Raw genomic sequence first — 8546 nt, 5'->3', positions numbered from 1 at the left:
CAAATTAAACTATTTACAATTGCTCACTTTGAGTTTTATATTTTGATAACTAATTTGGTTGTTGAAGTAAGAATGACTCTCGGTTGTGGGGGAAAATAGGGGACTAGTGGAGGGAAGGGAAATTGGGAAGTGGGGATAAAAGAAGTGAATGATATGATTGGATGAATTGATCAAGAGAAAGAGTAGTTAGCTGCTTGGTTGTGGAAGGTAGTGCCTCTCGATTGTGAGGGGAAAATGAGGGACCAGAGGAGGGAAGGGAAATTGGGAAGTAGGGCCCAAAGAAAATGAATGATATGTTTGGTACTTGCTAGTTGAAATAAAAAGGTTTTTTTTAGCTTATTTTAAATGGAATTTATGCCCCACGTATTTTTTTAGAATTTTAATTTATGAACTAATTTAAAAAATCACGTAATTCTTTCACATCCTTTCTAAAAAAACTCTGAAGGTACACTTAAAATTATATTAAAATTATATAAGTACTATAGGAATTTAAGGGGGCCCCACTATTCCCACCTTAAATCCACCCCTGTAATGCCAAAAGAAGTGCGGGAAAGCTTCCCTCCAAATACTGATTCTTGCCAAAAGAAGTGCGGGAAAGCTTCCCTCCAACTCTACTGAATAATATAAGTACAGTCCAAGCCTCCAAATTTGTCTGAAACCCGTTGCTGATTTTTCCTCCTCTCAAAACTCCTCCAACCACCAAACTTTACTGTCCTTTTTCCCCTTCTTGATTCTTCCATCTCCAACGGAATCAAGCTTCATAATAAGAGGGGCTTTGTCTTAAAATCATACATTTTTTTGATTAGCTATTTAGCACGCCAGTTGACGGAGTAAGCGGAGGCGGTGGAGGACTCGATGACGACGTCCTCGTGAGAACTTCATCATCAGCAGTGCTGGTTATGCAGTAGCAAGCTTGTTGCTTCAACCCAAGGATAGACATAACGGCAATCTACTCTTTGACAAGTAAGCAGCTTTATGACCCGTGGCCAGTGTTACTGTCCAATTATGGTCTTGTTCTGCAAGTCCTTACCATTCCTGTGCTTCCAACACTTGCTTGTTATAAGATTGTTTAATTTCCCTTTTTCTTTCTCAGTCTGACCTGTAATTGCATCGTCATTGTCAACATACTTGTATTATTTCCTGCATCAGCTTGTTCAAAGTTAATTCACTGTGCTTCCTTTAGCTTCCCTGCTGTTTTCTCCCTTTATGCTCCACCTCCTGTCCTCTTCTTGACCACTGGTCAAAGAGTGAAATAATTATCTCACGCTTCAAGCAAATCAAGAAGTCGTGACTAGTAGCGTTACATAACTTGAAAGTTCTACTGGCATTTGTTCTCAGCCAAACTTTCATTTTTGCAGCGTGGGGAGACTTGTTCACATCGATTTTGGTTTTATTTTGGAAACTTCCCCTGGTGGAAATATGCGATTTGAAAGTGCCCATTTTAAATTGAGTCATGAAATGACTCAATTAATTGACCCATCTGGTGCAATGAAAAGTGACACTTGGCATCTTTTTGTGAGGTAAGAAAGGGTGTCAGATTTTTCAGTTGCCATTTTTAAGAGATGGTTCTTACGCCACAATTTGGTTATTATGTTTTGCAGTTTGTGTGTGAAGGGTTATCTTGCTGCTCGGCGTTACATGGATGGGATTGTGAACACAGTCTTGTTAATGTTAGATAGCGGATTGCCTTGCTTTAGCAGGGGTGACCCTATCGGAAATCTTAGAAAGAGATTTCACCCTGAGATGAGCGATCGTGAGGCTGCCAATTTCATGATCCGAACGTGTACAGATGCCTACAATAAATGGACAACTGCTGGTTACGATTTGATTCAATATTTGCAGCAGGGTATAGAGAAGTGAGGAATTATTGTGTGGATCTTCTCCGCTGTAATTTTCCTATCATTTTGTTGCTCAAATCGTACAGGCAAATTTTTGGAGGGATTGCGAGAATGTGTGTTAATAATGCGCTGAGTCTTTGTAGAGGTGTGTATATTCCTATTGTCTGTGAAAATGAAGAAGAAGATCTTGCACATTTGTTGTGGAATCGCTAGCGATAATCCTAAGAAGCTCTATACAAAGTACTGGATTTTTTTTTTTTTAAAAAAAATTTTTTGGGGGCGTGGGTGGGTTCAGAAATGGTTAGTTATACGCGTGGAAAAAATTTAAAGTGTTTAATGGTATATCTTTTAGTCACATTTACCTGTATTCTATCAATTGTCTGTTTTTGGTCACAATTAAAACATTGGTGATTGTATTTGTCTCTGTATAAATTTTCGGCTCCCAAAAACTAAGGGCATGACGGACCCATATTTGTTTCAGTTGAAATTTGAAGAATAAGTTTGATTGCGTGCCTAAATTTACTTGCAGAAGTGAACCGGACTGGAAAAAATATACTTGTATACAATTTTTATTTATAAATCATTAAATATTCAAAATGTGAAATCCAACTAATGATACATACTCCAGCTAAAGGTTTTTTTAGAACATAAATTTGGCCATAAACTAGGAGTGACAAACAATTCAAGCAGTTAACTTGTTTTTGATAGTTTGGAAGCAATGGCATGCTTGTCATCCTTTAATGATGTCCACTGAAGCACTTATCCTCAGGTTAAGTGTTACTTGTTGTAGGTGATGGGGATAGCTGATGAAGAAGCAGACTCAGTTCGAATAACAGTTCAAGGGAAGAGAGAGGCAGATGCATGTTATGATTTGATTTGAGTATCTTTGTGCTTTGTACTGTTGATAGTATTGGTTGTAAAATATTGTTGCTTGTTTTGTATTTGTAATGACAAATTGATTTGTTATTTCATATAAAATTTTTGCTATATCTCAATATTGACATTAATGATACCTCTTGCTAAAAAAATGGTTGAAAAAAAAAGTAGCAACTACAGTCAAAAAGCTGCTTTTGGCAACTTTCTTGCAAAAAAATCATCTTGCTGCATTTGATCGTCTTTGGTAAGGGGTCGATGGTTTCTAATTAAAGAAGTTACTTGTTTATGACAAAATGGACACTCTTTTCTTATAATGCAGAAAAGTCATAAAGAGTTGATGTTTTATTGAAAAATGAGTTTATTTTAATTTATCCGATAAACAAATTTCTTTTTGCCTTCAAAATAGATACTCTGTTCTTATAATGGAGGAAAGTCATAAAGAGCTGGTGTTTTATTGAAAAAACGGGTTTATTTTTATTTTATCTGATAAATAAATTTGTTTATGAAAAAATGGGTACTCTGTTCTTATAATATAGGAAAGCCATAAAGAGCTGATTTTTTATTAGAAAATGGATTTATTTTTATTTTATTCGATAAATAAATTTAGTTATGAAAAAATGGGTACTCTGTTCTTATAATGGAGGAAAACCATAAAGAGCTGGCCTTTTATTAGAAAATGAATTTATTTTTATTTTATTCGATAAATAAATTTATTTATGAGAAAATGGGTACTCTGTTCTTATAATGGAGGAAAACCATAAAGAGCTGGTCTTTTATTAGAAATGAATTTATTTTTATTTTATTCGATAAATAAATTAGTTATAAAAAAATGGGTACCCTGTTCTAAAAATGGAGAAATATCATAAAGAGCTGGTCTTTTATGGGAAAGTGATACTTTACACAAAGTGACCGCAATTTGGTTTATGAAATAATCCCAAATAAAAATTTAGAATGAATTTATTTGTTTTGAAAGTTGTATAACGGTCGTTAAAACTCTAGAGATTGGCAAACAAATTTTAGGGTTCCATAAAGGCAGAGCGAAGAAGGAGAAGAATTGAGCTTTTTGTCCGTTGCAATTGTTCCGTTAAAAATGGCACTATTCGATTTTACCCATTTTTTGTTGGGTAAAATCGTTGGTTCTAACGATCAATTCTTCATTTCCCGTCAATTGTCCTTAATTGGCCAAAATTACGAAACTTTGAGGATGAAAAGTGCATTTTTTTCTATAAAATATTTAATCAAATGTTATTTCTTGTCTTAATTTTTGTTATGACTATATTACATATTTATTAAATAGACATACCTTTATAATTAAAGTTAATATTTGATATTTTAGGATGCCATATATTTAAATAGATGAAAATTATTTTGAATATAACATATTAAAATAATTTTATTTGTCAATCATTTTGGCCCCCCCTCCAATGAAAAAATCTTGATTTCGTCACTGCTTAGGAAGAAATTGGGGTCTATTGCTAATAAAAGATTGTGAAAATTTACCTTATATCCTAATTATTTGAAAAAATCTAATGAACAAATTTTGCAAAAAAAAAAAACCTTGTTTCTTACCAACAAATTAAGTAACTAATAAAATCACCTGTAATGTTGTTTTAACATATTTAATTTATGTTAAATACAAATTTTACCAGTTTCTCTTTCGTAAAAATATAAGTATAACGCCTTTTCAATTTTAGTTACAAACATTTATTTATTTTACATAAATATAGTGATTCAGAATAAAATACCCATAAATAGCTAGTATTTTGTTAATGTAATGCAAAAATTCATAAAGAGCTGGTATGTTATGGACGCAATCTTTTTTACTTTCACATATTTAAATTTTGTTAAATACAAAATCTACCAGTTTCCCTTTGGTAAAAATATAAGTATAATACTTTTTCAATTTTAGTTACAAACATTTATGTATTTTACATAAATATAATGATTCAGAGTAAAATACCCATAAATAGTTAGTATTTTGTTGATGTAATGCAAAAAACTCATAAAGAGTTGGTATGTTATGGGCAAAAACTTTTTTACCTTCACATATTTAAAAATTGTTAAATACAAAATTTACTAGTTTCCTTTTGTAAAAATATTAGTGTAACACTTTTTCAATTTTAATTACAAACATTTATGTATTTTACATAAATGTAATGATTCAGAGTTAAATGTCCATAAATAGCTAGTATTTTGTTGATATAATGCAAAAAAAATTATAAAGAGCAAGTATGTTATGGGCAATTTATTTTTTACTTTCAAAATCAGTTTATGCTAAATACAGGACAATCAGTTTACCTTTCACAAAAATATTAGTGTAACAGTTTTTCAATTTTAGTTATAAACATTTATTTATTTTACATAATTGTAATTATTCAGAGTAAAATGCCCATAAATAGATAGTATTTTGTTGATGTAATACCCATAATCGGGAGAATTAATTGGAATCTATTATTCCTCAGTCTTGGACGCTTTATGTAAAGTAGAGATATTTGTATTCAATTAAATATGAAACATGCAACAATCTGTCTTCCCATGAACCCAGTTAGAAAAATGAGAAACCAAAAGAAAAATAACTCAAATTTATTAAAAGTCCAAAAAGAATTTAGTACTTCAGCTCTAGAAATCCTCCAAATGACTATATATTAGAACAGCGATAATCAAAATAGATTACATAATTAAAAAACTTAATGTTTCAAACATTTATTTTCTTAAGTTTCACTTTTTAAAGGTTCTCAACTCGTTATTCAATAATGTCCATATGTTGCTTCAAAACCAAGCATGGCTGTGTTTAGTACTGCTTACGCTTCCTCTTCGGTGTTTTATTTCTAGACCCATTATATATATGTTAATTCCGTGACACCCCAATACATTTTCAGCTTCTGCCATACACAACATTTCCAAACCGGCCCGTGCCTGTTATAGGTCACCATTTGCTTTTGTAAACATATTCCTTTCATCATTCGTACATGTCAGTTTCTTTGACATATTCTTTACCTTTCCACGTGCCTGCTTCTTTGCCATATAATTTACTTTCCACACCTGTCTTTGAAATATGTGAATACACTACAGAATTTACCCTATTTATAGATGGTTTTAGGCTGTGGGAATTTCTAGAAAACAAAGGATTATTTCCTATAAAGTTGAGGCGATGGAAATTACAAGCTGTTCCTTCTAGACTAATCTAGACATGCATCTTGTAGAGATATATAGAGACAGAGTATTTCCAACACCAAAATCGCCAAAAGAAAAAAGAGGAAAAAGTCAACAATATTGGTATATTTTACTAACCTTTTGTCAAGCAACGGCCATATCTCCAAAGCGCAGGTCGAGAAAGAAAAAGCTTGCAGCCTAAAACACGACAGAGAAAACAGCCCCACCGAATAACTTGACCTTTAGGATTCAGTATAACGTTGGCTTCTTAATTCAGTTGCAGGCTTATTTTTCTTATGACCTCGGAATGGATAATAGACCACACAAATACCTAGAAAATACAAATTGAAAAAGTTAAAGAGTAATGAGAAGGAGAACCAGCTTTGGAAAAAGAAAAAGGAAAAAAATTCACTGGTATTATAGCCCGTTTATTGGTGCAGGATATGTTTTCCCTTTCTTTTTATTTGATCAGTCGTACAGAACTGCAAAGAAATTTTTCAAAATTGAAAATGCAATATATGAAGTTGAAGGAAACTGAAACTCACGGTAGCAGACAAAACAAGTTTGCTTCAAATGATTTGGGGCTCACAAGCTGATCAGTCCAGAAGTTGACGACGGAGCTTCTCTACGGATCGTCTGCGCCTTTGTTGAGTTGCTGGTAATGAAGAATGCTATAGTGAAAGGAAAAATGATTGACGAGTGAAGTTGCAGAAAAAGATTGGGACCAACGGCGAATTTATTTAATTAGAGAACGAACATGGAAGTTGCTACAAAACTTCTAGCAAAATTTCTACCAGTTGCTATTCCCAAAGAGTGGTTAGTTTCTAAATTACCAAGTTGGGCCCCAAACATCATCGCTTTCAAGGAAGAGTACTTTTTATATTAAAAAAATAAAACGGAAGGGGTACAGTTTGTAATGAGTTGGAGAAGCAGATTAAAATAAAGGATCTTTTTTACTTCTTACAATAAAGGATTTTTTTTTCTTTTAAATTTTTTCTCCCAATTGCAATCATCCGAATAAAATAAAATGTCTACCAAATATTTAACTTCAAAATTAGGTGACTGATTCTTGATCTTTCCTTTTCAACATTTATAGAAAATAGCCAACACACACTATTAGGCAAATATTTGCATATCATGGAAAGAAAACTATTAGTTCTTGATTCCAAGGAAACAAAATTTTAAAAAAAAGATTTGACCTCCAAATCCAAGTAATCTCACCTAAATTGTCATCAAGACCAAAAAAAAAAAAATTTTAAAACATGACCTCCAAATCTAACTCATGAAATTACCAAAATTGTCTAAAAGGACACTGCAAGTGACTTTTCTTCGGTAACAATTATTGGGTGCAATTCAAAAGAAAAAAACTAAAATTCTTTAAAAAAAAAAAGACTAAAATGCTAAACACAAAAAGGACTACGAAGTCTAAATTGCAGTCGTAACTGGCCATGTACCCAAAGTCAAATAACGTTTCATCTCTCAATAAAAATTGCAATTGACGAAGACATCTCAATACTTGGAAAATAACGAATTGCAGATATACAAAAGTCGGACTGGGAAAAGTTTGGGTGGGTTATGCTAGAGGAAATTATACTAACAGTCAAAAGTTGTCATGCCCATGGTCCTAGATGAACATGGCAAAAATACTTCTTTAATGTAACCAGTGGAGTGATGATGCCAAACTTGGATTCCAAATTCCAAATTATCAGACTAAGTTTCGAGCCAAAAAAGAAAAAATGAGGTCGGTTAGTTTGTCAAATGAACCCAAGCTCAAGGCTAGGAGAGATCACGAATACTTCTTCACGCGGTTTTATGTGAACAGAAATTACACTGTACAGCGACATAAAGTTGATGCCATTCATGATTGAAATATAGTCCAACTCGGGTTCTAAATTGTCTAATAATTAAATGCAAGTTGTGTTAATGTTTGTGTGGACTGGTACCTCGGCAAATTCTCTGCAATTTCGGCTATGTTTGGATATAAAAGATTCGATGAAGGAAACGACAAGCAAAATATTGGGAAGATACTTCTCATATTAGAAAACACAATTAATTGAGAATTAGGACCGTTAAATGACAATTTTGATAGGATGTACAAGCATTTTTCTATAAGGTTTCAAAGAAATTCATTTGCTACTTGATGTACCTAGTACACCTATTCATGTGTCAAGTAGATCCTACAATACTGTTCTTCCTCCATAGCAGGGTCTCCTTCCTCTGCCTTTGTTTTTGCTTTTTATTTAATAAAGTCTCTCCTAATGTATCTTACTGACAGTTTTTCTCTTTTAGACTATTCTAGTGAAAGTTTTGTTTAGTTTTTGTTATTTTTCCTCGTATCTAAAAGTTTTTTCAGATCTATATGTTAATTTTAAAAATTTTTTAGATTTTCTCGTCAGATCTCAACAGCAATTTTGAACTTGAACCAACTGAATAGCAGATTTGAGGGAATAGACATGCACAGATTTCTATGGGGCAACTTGTTCAATTGGTCAAATTTGATAATTTGTGATTCACAGTGTAATCTTTTATATTTTGTAACTTTGTTAAATCTAATGATTTTTCAGATCAAATATATCTGTGACATGCTCAATGTATTTTCTGCCATTAATGCAAATTACTTTATTAAGCAAACTATGCTAGATGATTTCCAACTAGTTTATTAACAATATTGACTTCTTT

General features: G+C 32.4%; 2 long non-coding RNA genes across 3 annotated transcripts; one reads left to right on the top strand and one right to left on the bottom strand.

Annotated features, from left to right (window-relative positions):
• Positions 1 to 668: 668 nt before the first annotated feature.
• On the top strand, positions 669 to 2643 carry LOC113727188 (uncharacterized). Of its 2 annotated transcripts, XR_011839327.1 has the most exons (4): positions 669 to 963; positions 1359 to 1520; positions 1602 to 1983; positions 2629 to 2643. It is a non-coding gene; the product is annotated as an uncharacterized lncRNA (long non-coding RNA). The 2 variants fall into 2 exon arrangements; XR_011839326.1 differs by lacking the exon at positions 2629 to 2643 and having other exon boundaries at positions 678 to 963; positions 1602 to 2032.
• Positions 2644 to 5824: 3181 nt separating this feature from the next.
• Positions 5825 to 6691, bottom strand: LOC140035908 (uncharacterized). The gene is made up of 2 exons (XR_011839804.1): positions 6413 to 6691; positions 5825 to 6198 (listed from the first exon to the last, which is right to left on the bottom strand). It is a non-coding gene; the product is annotated as an uncharacterized lncRNA (long non-coding RNA).
• Between the last annotated feature and the right edge of the window lie 1855 nt (positions 6692 to 8546).

This window comes from Coffea arabica, chromosome 2c (genome assembly GCF_036785885.1).
Source record: "Coffea arabica cultivar ET-39 chromosome 2c, Coffea Arabica ET-39 HiFi, whole genome shotgun sequence".
NCBI classification, from domain to species: domain Eukaryota; kingdom Viridiplantae; phylum Streptophyta; class Magnoliopsida; order Gentianales; family Rubiaceae; genus Coffea; species Coffea arabica.
Note: the sequence above shows the minus strand (reverse complement) of the source record. Positions and strands in the feature narration are given on the sequence as shown.